This window comes from Protopterus annectens, chromosome 7.part0 (genome assembly GCF_019279795.1).
Source record: "Protopterus annectens isolate FY-2018-M chromosome 7.part0, PAN1.0, whole genome shotgun sequence".
Lineage (NCBI taxonomy): Eukaryota > Metazoa > Chordata > Ceratodontiformes > Protopteridae > Protopterus > Protopterus annectens.
In genome coordinates this window covers 1,501,166,914-1,501,191,883 of record NC_056739.1, presented here as the reverse complement: position 1 = coordinate 1,501,191,883, position 24,970 = coordinate 1,501,166,914, and positions in this window count along the sequence as shown.

Here is a 24,970-nt window from a genome sequence, read left to right as displayed (position 1 = left end):
GGCGTTCTAATACCAGTACTGGCAATTATAGTACGGTGAGTGTTTGTGTGTGACACATATCCCCTGTGGCTGTTGTGTGTGTTGGTTATACCATTTTAAGGTCTGTTGACTCCCTCCCCATGCAATTACTTAAAAGAGACAGTTAATGGCATCTGCCTTACATGCACCATGTTAAACTATACAGGCCATACCAGTCATCTGTACAGCTGTATATGGAATATCCAGATGCTTGTAACCTATATGTGGTGTGTGTCCCATAACAATGGGCATGTATGAGTAATCATTGCCAAATATGGCAAAAAAGGGTTGGGAGGGTGGCCTAATGGTTATGGTGTTTGCCTTACAAACATGAGATGCAGGGTTTGAATCTCATAAGGGATAATTGGCTAGGCTTAAAATGGCTCGCAAGAGCAGTCAGCCTAGTACTAATCTATGAACCTATGAACCTATGTCACAGTTATTGTAGTGACAGACATGTCAGCATCCAACTTTGTACCTGTCGGAAACATCATGCTGATACAAAGTCTGTTACTCTATCACTTGTCCAGGTATGTAAGAGCAATGTGTGAGACCAGTTGCTATTTTGGGTATTTTACCCCACCATCCATGAAGGCATTCCCAAGATTACTTGTAAGAGGTAGTAAGTTATGTCACCAGCATATAATCTTTGTGGTGCATGTAATATGTGTGTAGCACTATAGTACATACTAGTGGATATGTAGGGTCACAAATCTATTGGCAACTGTGTATGTGTTTCTGTATGCATATCCCATGTGGCTGCCTTTACTGTGTGTATGCGATGGCTATACCATTTTGTGTGACTCTTCTACCCTGTTAACTCCCCCATTGCCAACCTAGTTGCAGCCTCTAAAGATGTCATCCACCTTACAAACACAGTTACACAGTTTCTAACAGAAAGGCACTGAGGTGCATACAATAGTCATATCACTGTGTATTGTACATAAATAGATAGGTGGATCAACTAATATGGGAAGTGTCAACTCTGTGTGCATGTGTGTTTCAATGCATGTCCCCATGCAGCAGTGTGCATGTGTTTCAAGTGGCTCTACCATGTTAAGGGCCTCTGAACCCACCACTGGTAATCGTAACAGTCCCTGCAATTGTCACCCACTTGAATAGTACTGGCAGACACTACAACACTACATTACCGCTGTGGTGTTTCTGTTATGTATCTAACAGTATCGTTTTAAAACTGGGCTGGTAAAGGCTCAGCTTTCAGCTAGGGCAGGTCATGAATGTGTGTGTATGTTTGTGTGTATGTGTGTGTGTGTGTGTGTGTGTGTGTGTGTGTGTGTGTGTGTGTGTGTGTGTGTGTGTGTGTGTGTGGGTGTTTGTACCAGCATACCTCTCAACCACTCACAGAAAGACATCTGGTTAAAGCCATATGGGAAGCTGAGGCAAACAGTAAACATTGAGCATACCCTTCACATGTTGCTGTGTCACATATGGGAAATAGATAGTAGAACAGGTCATGCATGTGAATGCACCTTATAAAGGGTTTGTGTTGTTACATGACAATATGCATCATCTGTCATGATTTCCCAAAACATTGGCCAGAAAACCACAGGTTTATGACAGATAGAAATAAATTATGTGTCAGACATCAGGACAACATGCAGACAAATGCAGAGGTCAGAGGTGTGGCCACCATCTGCACCCGTACCTCCCAAGCTCTTACAGCACAGAGTGTTTACAAAGGCATAAATAATGGGGTGACAAAGGCCACATAATCGGGACACTACACACTTATATATGTGATAGAATAACAGGTTTTTCATTAGCATAGATAGTCTGATAGGTATGATGTCTGCAACTCATAATGTCTGCCATTATTTTTTGACATCAATCCTCAATGATTTGACAACAATTTGCCAGAAAAAATACAGGTTTATGAAAAAATGGGCCAAAAATATGAAGCAGGAATCTGGATATTCTGTGGAAATCTGTACAGCTGAGAGGTATGTCTGTACCACCCTGCTGGTTGGAGTCCATGATTTGCAAGGTGTAACCTGTGACAACAACTGAAACAGAGAAAAGAGGTCCCAGAACTGTAGGACAAGAAACATGTCATACAGTTCTGTACTTATTGCAGAGAGTAGTTATTGCACATCAGAAGCACCTTAATGTTATGAGAAATACTGTAAGCTAAGGTAATGTCACACAAAGAAGGTGTCATAGTAGCAAACCAGAGGATGTCCTGTGTGTTGCACTTGCCGTGGGCATGCTGTATGCTGCCAACTGTCACATTACTACAACTTGTGTCCCACACTTCACATTTGATAATGTCACACACATTGTATGTTGCCTATGTGTGGAGACCCTGTGACTAGCTGGTGCCCACAAGATATGTTAATCTGTTGGGGTTAAAGTAATGGCTAGGCTTGTGTGTGACCTAGTGTCAGTACTCAAGTAACCTTATCTGTATGTATGAGCCTGTGGTACTACAGAACACCCAAGTGACATGTATGATGGCTAGTTGGCTGTGTCAAGGGTTATGTATGCAAGGTCACACTGTCTGCCCCCAGTGTCCCTCACACACTGTTGCATGCATACACACCTGGTAAACATGTACATATACAGCTGTACCTTGGCTATTAAAAGGTCACTGTGTTTCCAGTCTGTCATACTCATCATTGATAATGTCAGCAGGCCCACAGCCTGCAGACACACAAACACCTGGAACACAAACAGAATACAGTATGTGAGACTACAGTTAGCAGTACTAACAGCAATAATGCATCATGGCTATAAAAGGTACATACACTTTGATGTGTGCCCATAACAATTTCCAGCAGACGGCAACTTACACAGCATTAAATTACTACATTGTACTATATTCACTTTGTGCATCAGACCCATGTAAGTATGTCCCTGCTTTGATGGTATGGATAACAGGGATGTGGCACAGATATCATCACATGCACAGGGTGTGGTGTGGGTTTGCCAGAGGCCTAGGCTGGGCCATATGGTTAACATCATGTGTGTGTGTGTGTGTGTGTGTGTGTGTGTGTGTGTGTGTGTGTGTGTGTGTGTGTGTGTGTGTGTGTGTGTGTGTGTGTGTGTGTGTGTGTGTGTGTGTGTTTGTCTGGAGGGGTGTTTTTCAACTGGGCTGTGTAGAGGAGCTGTGTGTGTCTGGTGGTGACCTGCCTGTGATAGAGATATGTGTGTGTTTGTATGCACACAGTCAAGCCATGTGGTTGCCCTACACAGTGGTATGTTTGACAGCCATGGACCGTACATGGCAGGATTTACAGTTCACTGTCTCTGGCCAAGAACACAGGAACTGTTTCTGCCTGGAGTCTCACTGGCACCACCAGGCCCAAGGCTAGATGCACTACTACTCCCCCATGGTTACTGCTGTCTGCTGGATCCATGTCCCTGACTGGACCAGCCAGGACCATGTGCCCATGGTCTGCTCCATTGTGGTGTGGACAGCACCCTCCCTTTGGTAGTGCTGGTGGTAGTTCCACAACGGGAGTATGAAGATACACAGTCACGTGGACTCCCAGCTGATCTTGTTGCTGACCTAAGTCCATGTGGCCGATGCCCTACTCCCACCACATACTCAAGCGCAGACATTGCATGGTCGAGCAATGACGATGTCTCACCCCACCGTCTATCCACATCAAAAGCATAATAATGTGTGGCATCAACAAGCTGTGGATGTCATCACACATAACAGGAAGTGTTGCATTCATGACCCTGAGCATCTGTCTGGTGTTGCTTTCAGAACTTGCCTGTGTATCCATGACAGACCAAAACATGTGTCTGGTGACACCTGCTGTGACATTTGTGACAGGGGCTTGATGGGCGGCAGTTCTCCTTCGAGCTCCCCTAGCCATCCGTCTGTGTGGGACCTCGCCTACTGTCTGTCTATGGCTAGTGTCTACACTCACACTTGCCATAGTCACCACATTAGCCTGTTCCATGCCACCACCCTCCAACTGTCCATTATCTGTGGCTGCTGGGGACTGGGTATGTGGGGGCAAACTGACTGTGTGCATGGACATTGTGGGTGAAAGTGGGATGCCAAACAATGGCACAGATTCAGCACCTGACAATCCCACCTGAGCCTCACTATCACCACCATCATCATCAGCGTTCGCTAAGGCACTGACATCAGATTGTGAGGAGGAGAAACCCCAACCCCCATGTTCACCTGTGCGGGGAAGACAACATATGTAAATTAATACCTGTACTATAATGTTTGCTGATACACACACACACACACACACACACACACACACACACACACACACACACACACACACACACACACGCACACACACAAGTAAGGTGGCACAAAGACATTATACAGACCACACAATTTCTAAATGGTGACATTTACAACACACAATCAGATCACAACAGACACACTCTGGACAGGCCCCAACAACATGCAGTGCAGCTATGTCCACTTAATGTTGCTACTAATATACACCTCTGAGATATGGGAGGAGTGGTAGCATGTGATGGAACTTCACCTAACACACACTGCACCCGTGTACACAATATTTATGTACCCTGTATAGTACAGTGGTAACACCTACAGAAATGTATATGCCAGTATGTTACAGCTCCTGCGAATAGGCTCCTGTGATGACCACTGCGATGCACTGCTATTAACCCTACCACAAGTGAACATGCACATATTGCAATATGGCTAAGAGTAACAGTTGTGGGCATGGAAAAATGCATGCCGTTAACATGCCTAGGGTATTGGTAAGCCACAATAAGACATTTCCATACTCACCAGTTTCAGGCAGCTGTTTTCCAGCCCGGCCAGAGGGACCTATGAAGTTGTGGGGGAAAGGTATTGTCAGCACACTTACATGTGGCAGTAGTACAGTTTAAATTATGCATTTCTGAACATGTACAGTACAAGCTCTGATACTACATAATTTACTGTCATTCACAATAGATGTGCACTTGTGTGCATTACAAAACACCACCCACAAATGCAGCTTGACCTGACATATGCATCCAGATACTCCAAGGATGCCAGTATGAATGATGCAGTATTGAAGTGCCTTACCTGGACATTCCTCGTCTGTTGACTGTGTGCCACTCACCTTTATGGCATAGGATTGTGTGGTTTCCTGGGGTGTGGTGGTTGCCCCAATGTTGGTGAGGAACTCATCTGTTGGTGTAAGTGGGGGTTGCATAGCAGGACTCCCACGTGTGGCTGTCCAGTCCCTGGCCACAGCTGCATCATTTTGCCGGGCATGGTGGATGAGGTCAGTGGTCCTGTGGCTGACCTGTGCATATGTTTGGCCATACTGCCTCAGATTGTTCACAGTGGCCACTAGTTCTGACCACAGGATGGTCCGCTGTTGCAGCTCCTGTCTCCCCCTCCCAAACGATTGTGTGATGCAGTCTCATAGCATCTACAGTTGCTACAGTCTCAGCATCTGAAAATGGTTGCTGCCGCTGTTGAGACATTCCACCTGAAAGACTTGAACAGGGAAACACATCACAGGACCTCATACATTGGGCACCATTATGTACAATTCTTGAACATCCAAGTTTACTAGCACTATCCACCACTAACACCCACATCATACCCCTGCCATCTATCAGCACAGTGTGTGTGGGGGGGTAGTTTCACCATACTGGCATTACAGCATGCATTGCACTCCTGATCCTGCTGTTTCATGTTCCCCCCAATGAGGACCATTAATGTGCATAATCCTCCATTCATCATTCACATCAGATGTCACATGCATCAGCGGGGGACATCACAGAATTTTCATACCAGGGCATACCAGCCCATCAGACATCTACCGTACACCTATAGGCTATGAGCCCAACTCTCTCCCTGGTGTCATACATACCCCTCAAGAGTTACCTCACTCTGGCATGCCAGGCAGTCACACACTCCACATCTCTGGGACTGCTGCATGAGTTCAAGTCATGCTCCACTCTGTTAATACACACACACACACACACACACACACACACACACACACACACACACACACACACACACACACACACACACACATACACACACACACACACACACACAAACACACACTCTCTCAGACAAACAGCCTCCACCTGGTGAGTGACCTAGACTGGCCTTGTTGGTAGCTTGGATGTGTGTCACACACATTCACCCTGTGGGGGAAATGGGCACCCTGTCCACATCAGGCAGAGTAGGTACCTACACACTTGCAGGTGTAACATGGTCAACTGGATGGTTAACGGCACATACACCCTTGGGATACCACCTGTATCCCTGTTGGATGGGGACATCAGCTGCTGCCTTGCATACACATGGGCTAATATATGGCCTAGGGATATGGCTGCTAAGGGCCCACAACCTTGTACCCTGGTATGGTATGTGGAATACCATTAGTGGCCTGTCTGCTGTGACAGACTGTGTTATGTGTGCACACACATCAGTGCCATTGACTACTAGTTGTCCCCTATGGGCAGCATTACAGTACCATGTATTCTAGCCTACATACCACGAATGGGTGAGTGCTCCAACAGGTGCATGTGGACATTCCACGAACATCTGAGCTACACAATAACTGAAATCAGTGCATATGTTTTGTAGGGTGACCTCCTGAGAGGTGTCTGACATCTTCAACACCCATATTTTTGTGAAATGCGTACATATGCCTGAGAGATGTAGACCCCACTGCCAGACAAATGTGTATTTCTGCACACCAGTTAAACAATAGATGATGTTTGTCCACATAGTTTGGGTAATGTGTCTGTGGCATGCCAGACCCCTGGGGCACAGTGATGTTACCTGGGTATCTGATACTGTATCCATTCCCTTACATTGTATGCTCAGTATGTATGCACAGCTGCTGAACCAATGCCAGCATCCACCCACTACAACTACATATAACTTGCTGTCCTACTGCAGGGGTCACCAGGTACGCTAGCCATAGGTGTGAGGCAATCAGATACAGGTGCGGAGTACACACTCACCTAAGCAGAGTATGTTAGGAATGGTCAAGGAGACCTGGACAATATGTGAAATAACCCTCTATGACATTGTCAGACTGAGAGGGGCTCAATGATGGTACATAAAGTGATATGCCATCTGTATCCACCAGTATGTACTATCAGTGTGTCACCCCTGCACTGGCCCAATCATCAGGGAGCCTAAATACTCACCACTACCACCCGTGAGGGATGTACACAATGGCAGGATGACAAGTACATGCACATTAAAGTACAATTACCCTTCAGAGCACACAGAGGTCACAGTTAGTGTGGGAATCATTTCTCCCTCTCTCGCTCCACAGCCCCAATAACATTCCACACTGGCTCATCTATGAGGTTAACATCTCAGCAGAGTGGTCGATCCAAAACATCTGTCACCCTCTTTGTCCAACCAGTATTTCTGGTCCCTGGCCAAATAGCTGACAAACACACTTCGCTATTTGACATTTGAATCTCACACACACACACACACACACACACACACACACACACACACACACACACACACACACACACACACACACACAAACATGCACACTCCTGTTAAAGTCTGGCACAACTTTGCTACCTATGTGCCCTTCAGCCCATACATTAAGGTAGTTCTGACTGCCACAATCCATCTCTGTAGCAGCTACTGCAAGCCCCTCAACAAAGGGTGAAAAATCTTACTGTGTGATTAGCCTATTAGCAAAATGGTAAGTGGGACCAAGACCAAGGCTATTGGAGTGAGCTATACAGTGTTACCATGTGCATATGCAAGTACTGTAAGAGATGACTTAGTGCTATGCAGACCTGACACAATGACAAGGTGTAACGATATGTAACAATAACTAATAAAGGAACAAGAGAATACGCTATCAATGCAGTAACTACACAGTTCTGACTCACAGGAATTCATATATGACAACATTGCAGGACAGTCTGCAATACATACAGGAAACGTAAAGTACTAGGTGCATAGGTTCATAGGATGATACTAGGCAATTGTCCCATATGTCCTCATAAGCCTAGCCCAGATGTTTGCCCATATCCCTTCAAAGTCAGCACTTGTTTCCCCCATCCAGCTGTGACACAGGTGGGATCCCAGGGGTGTATTTTGTGTTTCCCATGCAGTCATCCAGCTTCTTCTGAAAGAAGGCTAGAGAGGTACTCTGCTAGACATGGGGAAGGAGTGTATTTTACAGATTGTGTATTGTTTGAGACACAAATCTATCCTGCCAACAAGTATTATTCATGTCACAGGCCATGTGAGGGCCTTGCATGTGGGTTGCACGAGTAGGATTTGTCTTACAGATATGCATACACTCCAGCAAGGCTGGTTTGGGAATGGCCTTGTTAGCCAGACACACTTCACCTATGATCAGTCTGTATGACACTGAGTTGAGCAACAGGGCTTTGAGCCTATCTGTATAGGATAGGTGTTTCAGAACCTGGATTTTCCTAGTCAGGAACATCTGTGGTCTTTGCAATTGCTGCATGTGGTTAGCAAGGTAGATGCCAAATGAGCCATTGCACTCAGCAATGGGTCTGATAAGGGAGGAGTACAGTGATGCTATGGCCTCCTGGTTCCTGGATGACAAACCCTTATTTGTGAAGTGGGCCATGTAGACAGCCTTCTGTACAATGGTGCCAACATGGTGGGAAACTGTCAGGTTGCTATTAACCTTGGTGCACAAGTCACCTCACGTCTGACTGCATGCTTAGTACATTGTTATTACTGTTATAAATAGTGTGGATGACATCTACCACAACAGGGATAATGATGCAGTCCCTGGCAATCAGTCTGAGACAATGCTTCTGGCACCAGTCATTAATTTCGGTAAGAGCCTCCTGGAGAATGCTCACATCACTAGGGGTATGTAAGACAGTGGCCAGCTTACAGCCATCTGTAAACCTGGTCAGCCACAGACCACTGGTTTTTGTCCTGCACCTCAGAGAAGTATATCCCAAACAGACAGATGTTTGGGGTACACTGCTCTTTAAAGGTCTACTACTAGGGGTGGCTTTCACTACTTTGACTGAGTGGGTACTAACATTGAGCCAGTTAGCTACCCATCTGGTAACATACAGGTTGCTGTCTAGCTGTGCAGGCTTATGTATTATGGCCAGATGGGGATTATTGTCAGAGGCTTTGGCTAGGTGAAGGTAGGCAGTGTGCACCATCTTCCCCTCATCCATGTGTTTGTTGACTGCTTCAAAGTAGTTGACCAGGTTTAACAGGCCTGATCTCCCTTTGACAATACCAAATTGTGTTAGCTCAAGCATTTTGAGGTTGCCAATGTCCCTGTTTATAAGGTCCTTGATGATGCCTTTCATGGTCTTGCAGATCAGGCTAGTTAGGCTGATGTGCATACGATTGGCTGGGTCAGTGGATGCTCCACCTTTGTATAGAGTCGTGACAGTGGCTGTCCTCCGTGCAGATGGGATAACACTGGTGCTCAGGCTTTGGTTGACTACGGTGTGTAATGGAGCTGAGAGCTCATGCCTCATGTAGGATGCAGCCAGAGATGTTATCAGGCTCCATGGAGACTTCAGTTTGTTGCCCTTGAGATGGCATTATGGGCCTGCTCTCTGATGATGAGTGGAGGGGGTCAGGTGCTGTGCATATCCTCCTTTACCGATGGAGGACAGGGGGAGGTGAGGTTTTCACTTACCTGTCTGCAGCAGGTTGGCTATATCACTGGCATATGTGTATGTGGTGTTATTGACCACCAGTACAGAGCAGATTTGGGTGTTGCCTCTGAGATTGCAGACATATGTGCAGAAGGCCTTGTGATTGGCCTTGGAGGATGTGTCCAATTTGCACTCAAAGTTAGCATTAGAGTAATTCACCTGTGACCTTATTTGCTTGTTCAGACAAAGGTGAGATTGCTTCCAATTTGGCACCTGCTCCTTCTTGGCCCTGTATTGCCAATATTTCCACCTATTATGGGCTTTGTGTATTGCTGCTGTCCACCACAGAAGTTTAATCTACCTTGGGGGAGATGATTTTGTCCAGTCAGGTATTGCTGGGTCCATACAGCTATGTAGGTGCTCGTACAGATGTTTGGGGTAGGCTTGGACACAAAGTTATGACACAGTTAAACACTTTTCCAATTCAAGCTAGTAATTATAATCAAACTAGAAATTATTTCTGTTTTAAGGCCATATAACAACCTGTTGCTGTAGGCATTTATGTCTGTTTGATACACTGAAACTTGGATTACACATTTGTAAAACAAGTACAGCATATTTACCTCATGTTTTGCATGTCATGTCTGTAGGTTTGAGGCTTCCAGCTACTGCTATTACTACATACATGTGTACAGGTAATACTTGATATACATTTCCATTCTTTGTCAGTATGGCACACTCTGTTTACACTCTTGCAGCTCAATCATACCTCTCAACCTGTTAGAGCAAGACATCTGGACAAAGGCACACATAAATGGGGAAAAAGGCCCAAAAATAGTGACGCTTTATAAATATTGCTATAACACAGTTAGACAATTGATAGCAAGGTAGGTTTTGCATTCACAGGAATACTCTGAGGAATATGAATTCTGACATTCAAATGTATCCTATTATGTTATGACTTCAGTCTTTACTGATTTGCCATTGATTTGGTAGACAAAACACAACTGTATGAGAAAATGACTGCAACTATGAGGCAACCATATTGTCAGTTTGCAAAACTCCAGACAGTTGAAAGGAATGAGCTCAGTATATAACATACAGTTGAACACACACTTCTGCACCAGTTGTTTACTATGCACATACCCTATATAGGTGTCTTACATTTGTAAGACAAGCATATGTATCATAGTAGCATTCACAAGTGACATATGATTATTTACATTGGTTCCCAAACTTTTTCGATTCTCGGCTCTCTTGCTGCATAAAGTGCATATCTCATGTATTTATCTATTTATTTATTTATTTATTTGACATTTGTTTAACGAGGCTGCCTGACTGGACTAGGAGACCTGGGGAGAAAAGCTCAAAAGTACAATAAAAAGACAATTACCAAAAAAAAAAGTGTACATTCTGCTTAACAGCATAACACTGGTCTACTATAGTTGAGAGGTAAGCAAACCTAATAGCAACCTTATTAACTTTAAAACAGGGATGAAGCTTCTGACTACTCCCCAGATGAAGTGAGATTAAATAGTGGCTTGGGGTCTATAAGATACAGGCATGAGGGGGTGGAAGCTCATTTATGCTAGGGGTAGGATGTTAGCAGTCCAGATAGAGTGAGCTGTACACATCCAGTGGCTGTACATCTGGGGAACTTGGGATTGGCAATCCCAAGCTGGTGACAGTAGCCATCATGGGGCATATGTGTGGGAAAACATGGAGTGCTCCCACTGTGATGTGGGTGCCCACATCATCTACCAGAGGCAGGACTGAAAACAGAAACACCCCCATGGCTGCCTCTATAAAGGCTGCTCTTCGGATAGCCTTCATTCAAATTATGGTAAACTAATGGGCAGTGGTGGTGTTGGCACCATGTAATTGGAGGGGAGAAAAAATACACACCAACTCAGTGGCTGCAGTAAAAATCCATTTTATTCACTTTACATTCGATAAGTGATCTTATGTTTTAAAACAAGATTTTTACCTATATTTTATACCTCCCACTACTGAAATATTCAGCCAACTGAAACAGTCAGCAAACAAACACTTCCACTTATTCCAATCCAACACTTTCTAAAACTGAAAACAAATAACACTCCCCCTATTGACATAACCTTCCTATAATCTTCTTTTTTCTTAATTTCCAGTCCACAGATAACATATTTTCATTTTCGACATTCCCTTGAGCTGTTCACTATTTACTATGTTACTTATTCAAATACTCATCAGTCTTCTTTTCCTATTGCTAGTCCAGCTGACTAGCTTAGCTACCATACTCACCTTTACAAAACTATATACTACATGTTTTTACTGATTCGTGTGGTAGACAATCCATCTAGGTTTGCAGTTTGCATACATACCTTATGGAAGTCAGACCAGAATTACTGTAACAATGTGGTATCAAGTCTTCTGACAAAACACAGCTGTACTTGTACTTTTAACCTTCAGGACCAACTACACACTAGAGAGGCACATATATATATATATATATATATATATATATATATATATATATATATATATATATATATATATTTTTTTTACTGAATAGCACATATGGCCTGCACAAGCATACATGTTACAAGGAAGGTGTCCATGTGCAGAAAACAATTCATATATATCAGAATAAGTGACGACGATCAAGAGCCTCAATTTAGACCTGTTCATTTACTTTTTCAAAAACTGTTTCTGTATTGATTATATTAACAAAGCAAGACAAATAAGTGGCAAAATGCTAAGCAAGGAAAACCACCGGACACAATATCTGCACGAACAGCAAAGACCAAAAGATTTATTGAAATGAGCGCTTTCGGTAGAGAGCGTTCTCTCCACCTTCATCAGACAATAGTATAGTATCAAGCATTTCCTTTTATACACAGTTGTAAATTATTCAATTAATTACACCAGTTAATCAACAGTGGTGAGCTGAAATGTACTGTGCTTAATACAAATAGAAAGCGTACCATGTTTTGAGAATGGAGTTTTTGAGAATGGAGTTTCTCTTTATATATAATATACTTTTTATATATAATATATTTTTTATATATAATATATTTTAATATAATATTTCTTTTTATATTATTTTATTTTTTATGTCATACACTTGTATTGTTTTTTATTTATGTGTGTGTATACATATCAGTACATCACTATGTTTGCATCAGGAGCCTGTTATTAGGGTTTCTATTTGTATTAAGCACAGTACATTTCAGCTCACCACTGTTGATTAACTGGTGTAATTAATTGAATAATTTACAACTGTGTATAAAAGGAAATGCTTGATACTATACTATTGTCTGATGAAGGTGGAGAGAACGCTCTCTACCGAAAGCGCTCATTTCAATAAATCTTTTGGTCTTTGCTGTTCGTGCAGATATTGTGTCCGGTGGTTTTCCTTGCTTAGCATTCTGCCACTTATTTGTTTTCAACAGTTTTATTTGGTACTTGTTTAACAAAGCAAGACAGTTGCTGTGGCAAGTGCAGAACAACAAAACTAGTGAAAATAATACTGCTTGGTGATTAAGATATGCAATGTATACAAGTGAAATGGACCACATTATTAATGACAATGATTTCATTTTAAATGTAGCAATTTGGTGGTTTACACTATACTGCTTCACCATTTTTGCCAGCTTGTTACCCAAGGATGCCAGCAGGATAACTGCATGAAGACTAACAAAGCCTCTATAACTCTTCTCTCTCTCTCTGATACACACACACACACACACACACACACACACACACACACACACACACACACACACACACACACACACACACACACACACACTTCTCTGAAAGTTTCCTTACCTGCAGGTCCGATTCTTGTTCCCCGAACATAATCTGTTCTTTGCCGTTCCCGGTCGCATTTGAGCAGCCATGCCCAGCTGGAAATGCATGAGCTCCTTGCTCAATTCCAACAGGCTGGTAGCCCTGACAGATCTGATGTCATCGCGCACGTGATGATGTCACCTCAAAAGTGCCAAAATTAAAAAAAAAAAATCCATACATGAAGGGTATTAGTTTGTGGCACCCCTGTGAGGAAGCTGTGCCTCCCCAGGGCACTATGGCACACACTTTGGGAACCCCTGATTTACAACATCTCAGGTAGCTGGCCTGGCAGTGTCACAGTCAGTATTGTACAACAGACACTCCAGTAATAGTCATATGTGAGATGACCTTTGCTGGGGTGACTCAGGGGCCACAGCTGTGCTCTATGTTACTGTAGACAGAACCAGCAGGGATGGTCATAGGTGCTGGATAGCAACATGTCAGTCCAGTAAGTCTTGTTGAGACCTATTGCTTAACTTCCTATTTCTAATTATTGCATCCCCCCTTCTGCATTCCATTACATGCTTAATTGTTTGGCATACCTGTTATTGTGCTGCAGAGTTTTCTGTTTCAGGGTAATGCAGATGTGTAGGTTTTTGTAGTCACAGTCTGACTTTATGTAGAAAGGTTCAGACCTGTTTTGCTTAGACAGCAGCTTGCCTTTTGTAGGTAATGCTCATGAAAAGGTGATGGCCTGTGCACCAATTGGTGCCTTCCACTTGCTAATTGCAGCAAGAACAGCTGTGTTGTCTTTCAAGCAGCCAATGGTATGGCAACACAGTGCTATAATTAAGTCCTTCATATGGGGCTTGCCCTTTTTCCTTGCCTGTGAAGAGGACATTATGGAGGTGTGGGGGCTTCAGCATCACAGATGGTAGGTGGAAATACCTCTTAGACCAAGAAATGTGGAGAAAGCTCAACAAAATGGGGGAAAAAGTTCCAGAATTAGAGACAGATTGTAAGTATTGCTGTTATACAATTAGAAAATTGCTAGAATAACAGGGTTTGTCTGGACATGCATTTTTTTGCATGATTTGAAGTCTGACACTGATATGTATATGACACACACCCCCAAATGTGCAGATTTCCACAGAATGTCCAGAATTTTGTCTGTTATGTTTAGTCTGTTCCTCAGACAATCTTTGATTTTTGTCAAATCGCTAGGATAATCTGAGGATTGAAGTCACTAAATAATTACATCCATTTGTGTTTCACACTTCATATCCTTCAGAAAATTTATGCTAAAACAAACCCTTTCACTCCAGTAACTGTTTCAGTTTATAACACCATTATTTAAAATATGTTTCTATTTTTGGACCTCTGACCCTCAAGTATGTCAGGCTTTGTCCAGATTTATTCCACTAAGTGGTTCAAAGGTATGGAATATCATTATTTAGTGACTTCACTCATGATATCATCCCATTGATTTAGCAGAATCTCAGAAATGTTATGAGGAAGAGGCCATAAATATGGTCCCAAACCCTGGACATTCTGTGGAAATCTGGACAGTTGAGAGTTATGTCTGTCTGGCCATTGTTAACAGACTGTCAAGATTGTGTAGCAGTGTAGTGTGTAAATGTTTGCAGGTCTGAGTAGGGAGAGGGGCAGATGTGAGTCTCATAGATTTTTTTCTATCTAACCATTTCTGCTGCTACTGTTGCTGGTGGTCTATCAGCTGTATATGTTTGTAGGGGCAGATTGAGACATGTCTCTTAACACCTCAGGATTCCAAGTACACTGTGATTTAGGGCAGTATATATAGGAGTAGTGTGTGACTGGCAATCAGGATATTTTTTTAAACAGTCATTATACTCTAGAGGTCAGTTGGCTTACTGGTATGTTGCTGTGACTGTGATGCAAATGGTTGTGGGTAGACAATTTCTCACCAATATCTCTTTTTCCCTACAGTTACATCCCCATAGTGCATAATATATGTGCAAATGCATGAGCAATTCCCCAGAGCTGATTTGATGTAGTGTTGTGTTGGTCTGACTGTAGTTCAGAAGGTGCTGGGTGAAGTGGTTGCAGATCTCAGTGTTTTTCTCTTAAGTTACATGACTGCACTCATACTTCTCAACTATCCATATTTTCATAGACTGTCCAGGTGTGTGGCTCATATTTTGGTCTTTTCTCCATAACTGTTATGGATTTCTGACAAATAATTGGGATGATGTGAGCACTGACATCACTAAATAATGACAATCACATCTGTTTCAGACTTGAAGTCTATCAGAAAATGTATGTTAAAACAAACCGTGATACTCTAGCAACTTTCTAAGCTTATAAAATCCATATTTAAAATATGTCCCTATTTTCTGGCCTTTGTCCCCCCACTTTGTCAGACATTGTCCAGATTTCTTGTATTAACACATTGATATATATATATATATATATATATATATATATATATATATATATATATATATATATATATATATATATACACACACACACACACACACATATATATATATATATATATATATATATATATATATATATATATATGTGTGTGTGTGTGTGTGTGTGTGTGTGTGTGTGTGTATAACATACTAATTCCACAGGTTTTTCCCTAATGTTGGATGACCATCCTGCATGATATATTTACTGTAGCACTACTAATTCATACAGCTCATGTGGAGCAGTGGTAGTTGGGTTTAAGACTTGCCATGGATGTGTATTTTTCTCCTTATGTTAAATGACTGTAATGCATGATATTTTTTGCAAAAGAATTACAAATTTCCACACATCATATGGTGCAATGGTATGTTGCTCTGTCTGTAGTGCACATGGTCCTAGGTCCTAGGTTCAAGACTTGGCAATGATGATTTTTTTTTTACTGATGTTAAATGACCCTAATGGATGATATTTTTACAAAAGCATGGCCAACTCACATAGCCCATATGGTATAGTGGTGTATTCTTATAACTGGAGTACAGATTCCTTGGTTCAAGACCTGTCAAAGCTGATTATTTTGTTGCTGGGCAGAACAGGGGCTGATTGAGAAAGTCATTAAAGCTGTTTTAAGCAGTTGTAAACAGGTTTGCATGGGTTTGCGTGATGCAAAGTGATGTCAAGAGGTTCTTAGTTCCTTTGGCTTTGCTTAGCAAGCTTATTCTTGCTTAAACCCACACTAATTTCAAAAAAAAGAAAAGAAAAAAGGGTGATTAGAAAGTGACGAAATGGGGCAAGCGGAGGGTAAAACATTAAGAAAATCAGCTAGGGATGTTTAGGATGGGTGTAGGAAAGGACCCTAGCTGTACATTTCTTCTGCAGCAACAGCTGTAAATGATGTGGAAAATTCAGAAATTTACAGCCTCACACCCCACAGGGAGGGATGTTGGCAACATACATTTGTAGAGTAATCTGAGGGTAGATTGATTTACATCACTGGACATAGAGGGAAATGCAGAACTATGTATAGGGCAATGATTTTTTTTGAGGGATAAATGCCTCCTTTTTTTTAAGGTGAGAGTGGGATGTTGGGGACAGGCTGTAGGTATGTTTGGGGAGGTAGGTTGGGTAGGATATGTTGTTTCCACAGACAGACAAGACACACAAGTCAGCAGACAGGGGCGGTATATGTCACATGAGGTGAGGTAAACAATTTAGACTGGGCAGGTGGTTGGGAGTCAGAGGCCCATGAGCCCCCAAATGGTTACAGTGGGACTGAGATCCCCACCCATGGGCAGTCACCACTGCACCTTCATGGCCTCGACGATGACTGTGCTGGGGGCTGGACAACAGAAGCAGGCTGTCCCTCAAGGTTCTCCAGTCTGCCCCCAATCTGGTGCAAGTGTACATCAAAATCTGTTTGGATGACACTGCGTACCATACCCCAGAACTTCCTGCAGGTGACCGGTTCCTCTTTGCGCCCACGCCCGAGGGGGGGTGGGCCCCGTCATCTGAGGCAGTTCCACCCAAGGGAGTTGTAGGACCAGTTGAGGGGGCAGTTCCAGGCTTGATCCCAGACATGATGGGGCTTGGTGCCATGACAAGATGAAGGGGGACAGCTGGATCTGCCCGGATCGGTCTTCCCAAACGTGCTGTAGTTTTGAAGTTTGACAAAATGCATTGGTTAGACATAAACAAACCATTCCAAAATTAGTTATAACAACATGCATTGGTGTTCCAATTAACCCAAAACAATGGGGTTCACACAATTGTATAGCAAACAGAACACATGCGTATATGGAATAATAGTCCGAATTTTAACAGCATGCCAGTTAAATGTGTGGCAACAGGCCACCAACAATGGTATTTGAACAAGGTATATTAATATGTAAATAATTAAATATATGAACAATAATAAGACACAAATCCCAACATTAGATTTTCAGAACAACAAACCCGTAGTATATGGATAATAATTATTGATGCACATAAGGGGTGGGGGTAGAGAAAAAAGTCCATTAACAACTGTATATACTTTTATTTTTCACTACAGTACTGCTCAATACTCTACAGGTCTGCCCTCACTTTACATCTACCTGTTCCCCATAGCTTCTGTAGCACATACATAACTGTTAAACTGTCAAGCTGGGATGGCATGGGGCAAAGTGTGAGTACTCTGGGTACATAACTGGAGGGGACTTGTACATGTCAGATCTACATATTTGACTAACAAGGTGTAGCCTGTACTGATATTGTGTGAGTGTGCTACTGGCATTCTTCTACTAGAGTAATATCTGTGTCCAAGGTTACTGGCAACAGTAATCACTAGCTGTGACAGCATGACAGTTGAGAGACATGTATTGGGAAGAGTGCATGGTGCATGTACCTATCCTGCTGTCTTTTGCAGGCATGGGATTGGACAGTGGGACATTTGGACATAAACTTTTTATTTATTCATTACACTCACAATGCACTATACCTACTGGCAGTAAACAATGTACTCCTTCTTATTTATTACACTATATACTGCAAGATAAATCTGTACTCACCAGACTCTAATCACAACCTCGCAATCTGTCTGCATGGGCCTCAGGGTTACTAGCCATCTCCTCTGCAACTGTAGGGAAATGAAGAAAACATTAGGCATACATGTTTATCAGATACTCAGGCTAGATTTTGGTACTGATATGGGTGAGATACTTACTACTGGGGCATCCCCATCTAGAGCTTCTTGGATCCATTGGGCCAAGACCATGCCTTTCCTATGCTTTAGGTCAGAATAATGATGCCGTACCTGCACACCAGTTCTGGGGATTCCAGAAGCACAGGGGAGATCACATGTCAGATGGTTCCAGGCCTCTGTTTTGTACTGTGAGCCCTGGTACTGGCCCTGCAGCAGTCTGTGGGCATGGTCTTTCAAAAGGAGCCCCGCCATGACCCTGGACTCCAACATGCCCCAGCGCTGCACCCGAAATGCACTCCCTCTCCAACGCCAGACATACTTCCAGCAGAGATCAAACTACAACATGTTCTGGTTGTATTCCTGCCTGTGCAGTTTAAATAAGGCCGTATTCCCACCCTTTGCTATCACTGGACCATTTTGAAAATGCTGAGCACAGCTCAGCAGTGTGCAATCCCGCTAAGCTGAGTTGAGCAGTGCATAAAGGGTTAGATGCTGAGCAGTGCTTAGTGATGTGCAAATCCACTCAGCTGGGCTGCATACTGCTTAGAATAGACGTCTAAGCAATGCTGTAACCTGCTAAGCAAAGTTGCACTCTGCTAAGCATTGTTCAGTTTTCAGGTTGAAAACAGTTTTGAATTGGACATTAATTACTCAATACTAACATATTATTAAGTGAATATATTTTACTTTACATGACACCCCCCTATGTGCTTTAATGTCATTACCTTGGGATGTGACTGTACTGTATGTGACACTTGTCTTTACATGGGAGTTTCACAGCATATATCCACTGACACTTCAATTATGGACCAGCTACACTACCCTGGTTACCAAATATGAATTACTACATCATTTATAAATAAAAAAGAACTTTTAACAATGCTTTCCCATGTAAAAATGAAGGGCCTGTCTTGGTACTCAAACCATGAAGTGCTGTATGCAAAGACAGAACTTTAACTACTACTCTATCTCGCTGTTGAGGATTTTAGCTATACATGTGTATTTAGCTCCTATAAGATGTTTATGCAATGCTGAGCAAAGTGCCACAATGCACAAACCTCCTCCACTACATTTAAACTTCTCTTATAATGAAAAAAAAAAATACAACCACTTTAATTACATATATTAATACTGATGCTGATTCATATTTGGTAATGCACTACCTGTCATTCTATCAACTTTCTAAGTCTGTATGTGCAATATGTTTTAGATTACCCCTATTTTGGGACTTTTGTCCCATGTTTATTTAATGGCTTTATCCAGATTTCGTGGTGGAAGAGGTTGAGGTGTATGCATACCTCTCAACTGTCCAGATTATTGCAGACTGTCTAGATGTTTGGCTTGTATTAATGTTTTGTTCTTCATAACATTCGTGGTTTTCTGCAAATCAGTGGGATGATCTCAGGATTGAAATCACTAAATAATGGCATATATTTGAGTTTCAGACTTCTAATCTTTCAGTAAAAGTATGTTAATGCAAACCTTGTTCCTCTATCAACTTTCTACGTTTATGAGAGCTGTACTTCAAATATGTCCCTATTTTTGGAACTTTGTCCCCCCATTTGGTTGCCCTTTGTCTGGAGTTTGGGCACTAAAAGGTTTACAGGTATGGCTGTGTATCTGGGACACGCTTGTACTGTAAAGTGCCATACGGCACTTTGACAACACAGGGGGTGTGTTACAGTTCCAGTCACAAACCCCCTGCATTGCTTCCCATTCACATTCCAGCTTTCAGTGTCAGTAGACACTGAAAGCATTATAAAGTGCCGTACAATACCTGTCACACACCCCCTGCATTTATTTTAAGTCCTACTGACTATTTCAGTGTCCGTGGACACTGTTTTACTATTTATTAGTTTCTTTCAGTGTCCACGGATACTGAAAGCATTTAAAAAGTGCTGTATGTCACTTTGACAGTGCAGGGGGTGTGTTGGATCTGCAGACACTACTGCAACATGCCCCTTGCACACATTCAGTGTTCATGTCTGCATATCCATTCTCAGTAACGCACCTTCTTTAATATGAATGTCACGTTGCTGAGAAGGCTATGCAGACGCGAACACCATTCACTCCATGTAGGAATAACACTATTCCTACACAGAGTTTATTGCATTCTGGGGTGTGTCTTGCTAATATCACATTAACAGCTAAAGTAAAATTGTTTTCTGAAGAGCTTTTGGCTTTCTTTTTTTTTTTTTTTTGAAGATTAGAGATGGGTTAAATATATTGCAACACTACATAAATTGTTAAGGTGATTCATTTTTGGCCACTTACGTCTTACCTTTAACCATGTAAATATGAATAATTTAAGGATAGCCTGAAATAAAGCAATATAAAATTAATACTGTGTTTCCTTCTCTGTGAACTGACAGTTTTCTGCCACAAGTAGATAGCAGGGCTGTTACACTGATCTGTCAAGTTTGACTTCTCCCAAAGAGTATGAGGGATTTTCTAGCAGCTGTTTATGGAATGTATGATTCACTCTTTCACAAAAGCCTGCTGTTTTATGTATTTTGCTGTGAAAATTTTTTAAATGTAAAAAAAAATCTTCATTTACTACAAATCAGAGGCATTCAATGAAAAAAATGGATGACATCTAAAGGATCGGAAGTCCATGACTTATACCACTGTCACTTTAATGAGACAGAGATCATGCTTCAGTATGTTTCAGAGTCATATAAAAGGGACATAAACTGAACTCCATGAAAAAGTCGAACATCTATGAAAGCAAAATCACTTCAAAGGGAAGGGCCCATGGCAAGTAATTTTGGGAAATTAATTAAAATATAATATGAAAGACATACAGTTAATGTGATGAATTATAGCACAGAACAGCAAGACATATTTGGAATCTGAAGGGAGTTTTCTAATTAAATGATCAAACAGCTATTGTGAGTATTCCTTGTACTATTAATTTTGGATGCCAAACAGAGTTTTCATGCATTCCCTTCTAAATAGACTATAGAACTTAGGGCTATCGATCATCAAAAACAAGTGTAGGCACTCTTGAAATTCTGAGTTCTATGCAGCTTCCAAAGGATGTTTGATTTTTTTTGTAGTAGCTTGAAATTGCTGCTGTTACTACTACATACTCACTTAATGTGATTTGCTGACATCTCTCTATACATCATGGTATTCAATGAGTCAAGTTGCACAATGTATTCTCTAGCTTGCCCTTCCTTTCATTTTTGGCTGTTTTTTAATAAAATCTTTATGAACTACTTTTCTTAAACTACAGACCCAAAAATCTAGCTTTTCCAGTTATGACGTTACCATAGGGTAATGTGATCTATGCCCATAGACTTCAGAGGGGCAGCTTCATGCATGCACCATGGTGTGCCCATTGAAGTCTAAGGATGCAACAGATATGAAGGTGATGACCAAAAATGTTTCCTGATGGGGGAAAGTGCTTCTCGGGAGTTTATGCACTGCATGCTGCTGTGCAACGATATGTTTCAAAACATCCGCAAATCACTTATCACAAAAGTTACATTAATGACATTAATAACAATTACTATTATTATTAATTTACTAATGCTAAAATTAATGGCACTAAATTTGAATAAATAACTGCAGACATTTGTTTTCAAATTTAACTCTTAGTCATTTTGGAAAAAAAACTCCTTTGATATGTGAACTCTTGAAATCTTTTTCTTTGTGACATCTTACATGATCATGGTTTTCAACGCATGTGGATAAAGGAAGTAATTTATTATCTAATGGAGTTCCGAAACTTTCAGATATATTGAAAATTATTTCTTTCCTGTCACCCCAGATAAAAAAGATAATTAAAGATTATTAAATACTCTTGTATATAACAACAGGCCATAACAGAAGTCTGAATGAATTTAATTTAAAGCATGTCATTGACAAATTTACAGTTTGATTCTTCTAATTCAGATTAGTTTTAAGAAGTTGTTCTTTCTATACAAAAAGGTTAACCTATTTGTCAAACAAATACAAATGCAGCAATTATGCATTTTCGTCTGATCAGTGCCCCTCATGAGCCTGAATTGACCAATAGACAAAGTGCAACTCACAAGTGACATCCTTATCAACCTGAGATAGGCATTCAGTTTAGTAGATCAAAATCAATATCTACAACATCTATTTTACATAGGCCTTAGCCCAACTGCTCTACCTCAGTTTCAAAGCAATCTGTCTCATTGCTATTATTATGTTATTTTTCCCTCTTTCTCCCTCTCTGTGTCTCTCACTCACTCTTTCTCTACTAGCTATTCTGAAGCAGAGTGATCTGCAATGGTCCATTCACACCCCACTACTTTTTTTTTATATGCATCACCAAACTGTCTCTTGCTCTTCCTCACCACCCACTCTGATGTTATGCTGATGTCATGGTACTATACTACTCAAATATATCCCTCACGGCTTTACAAAACCAATATGAAATGGACTTCTTCCACGTGATTCATCAGATCAATTACAATAAACTGATACTCAATTCATCCAAAAAAACAAAACAAAAACTAAGCAAACTACCTCAATAATACAAGTCACTGAGTACAATGATGCTGTCAAAACCACTGCCTCATTTTAATGACTGGGACTCTGGCTAGATCTCCTCTTGGCTTCGCATTGCACTAAGACAATGCAAAAAATGAAAATGACCTCACTAGTTTTATGGGTGAATAAAATCTCCCCTTTCTATTCAACACCAATCAGAATCATAACAGGAAAAGGCAAATTAGTATCTCAAGTGGAATACTGTTATTCCTTAAAAGTGTATGCCTCAAAATGAAATCACACTCTTATTCAGTCACCAATAAAATAGACAGATTCATCACACACTCACCAAAAGGAGAACACCAGTGAAAAGCACTACAAAAGACAAAATAACTATGTGTCAAAGAAAGGCAGATCTGTCTCTCAGATTACAACTGTTCAAACTACTTCAAAACCAAACTTTCTCTCCACTAGCTTTTAGACTAACATGAAACTATAAAACCTACAACTTTAGAAGCCTTGTCCATTCTGCATTCTTATTACATTCCCATCAAACCAAATTCCAATGCACAAGTCACTGTTTTTATCTGTTTAGTCCTAAAATCTGGGAATCCATACCAGTCTCAATTAAAGTCATATCCCTTTACCCCAAAATTATATTCACAGGTTAAATTGTGTGTCTTGAAAATAGATTTTTTTATGAGATGAGTTTAAAAAGTGCCAAGGTTTAAAAGAAAGAACTTATTTGAAACAATCTGGTGTTGATTTGTGATTTATTGTTGTGTAACTAATTGGTAGGATAAAATTGAGTTTGATTAATATTACATACATTTCTTTTTACATCTGATGTTTTTTGTTATAATGAGGTGTGACAATGAATACTTGTGAGCACAAGTTACTGCCCATATTCGCCGATGCAGTGAAGGATGCCCAACGTTTTAATGTGACTAGCACAAATGGTATGGTAAATCAGAATAGCTGCTTTATGCATTCCTCCACTTTGTAAAAGGTTAGCTCAACATACTTAATTTATTCCCATATTTTTATGTGGTTCCTCACACAATTTGATTTGAACTGATACTTTTTTAACCTCTGTTATTTCTGTGGTTACTAGTTTTCATATTTTTGTTTCTTTTAAAATTCTGTGCTTTATTTGTTTGTAGCTGAGAATGGATTCTTTAAATGAGCATAACATTATTAGATTTGCTGAAGTATAAGTTATAGGTTCATAGGTTCATAGGTTCATACTAGGCTATCTGCCCAAGGGCATTTATAAGCCTAGCCCATAGTTATGTGGCTTTCGCCACCCCTTTAGTTTGAATAAAAACTATGCCTATCATTTTGCTGTGCCTCTGTCAAGCAGTGACACTGAAGTAATCCCTGGGGTATATCTGCAATCTCCCATCTTATCTTGTCCAGTATAGCAAATGCGGTTATGTACACACACACACACACACATACACACACACACTTAGATATATATTATATATATATATATATATATATATATATATATATATATATATATATATATATATATATATATATATATATATATATGAGAACACTTTGTAATCTCAAAATACTGAAATGTCGAATTTCAGTATCTCGAGACTATAAAGCTGAATGTCGAAAATAGCGAAAGTTCATAATCGCAAATTTGAATATCTCAAATTCACGGTTATGGACTTACGCTATGTTGTTTCCGGGTTTGTGTGTTGATGGTATGCGGTGCTGTGTGTGGATCTAGGTGTCATGTCAGATAAGTGAATGATTTGTAAGGGTTTTGAGTGGGAGGTAGAGTGTGCTGATATGTTTGATGTGTGTGTGAGGGACTGGAGAATGTGCATGTCTGAGTTTGCTTTTATTTCTTGTATGTGCAATCTCGAAGTTAGTATATATAAGTAGGGGGGTGGGGGTGCAACCCCCCACATGGGGGGTGCAGGGGGCCTTGCCCCCCTGCTTATGTGTGTATGAGTTGTGTATGCATGTAGT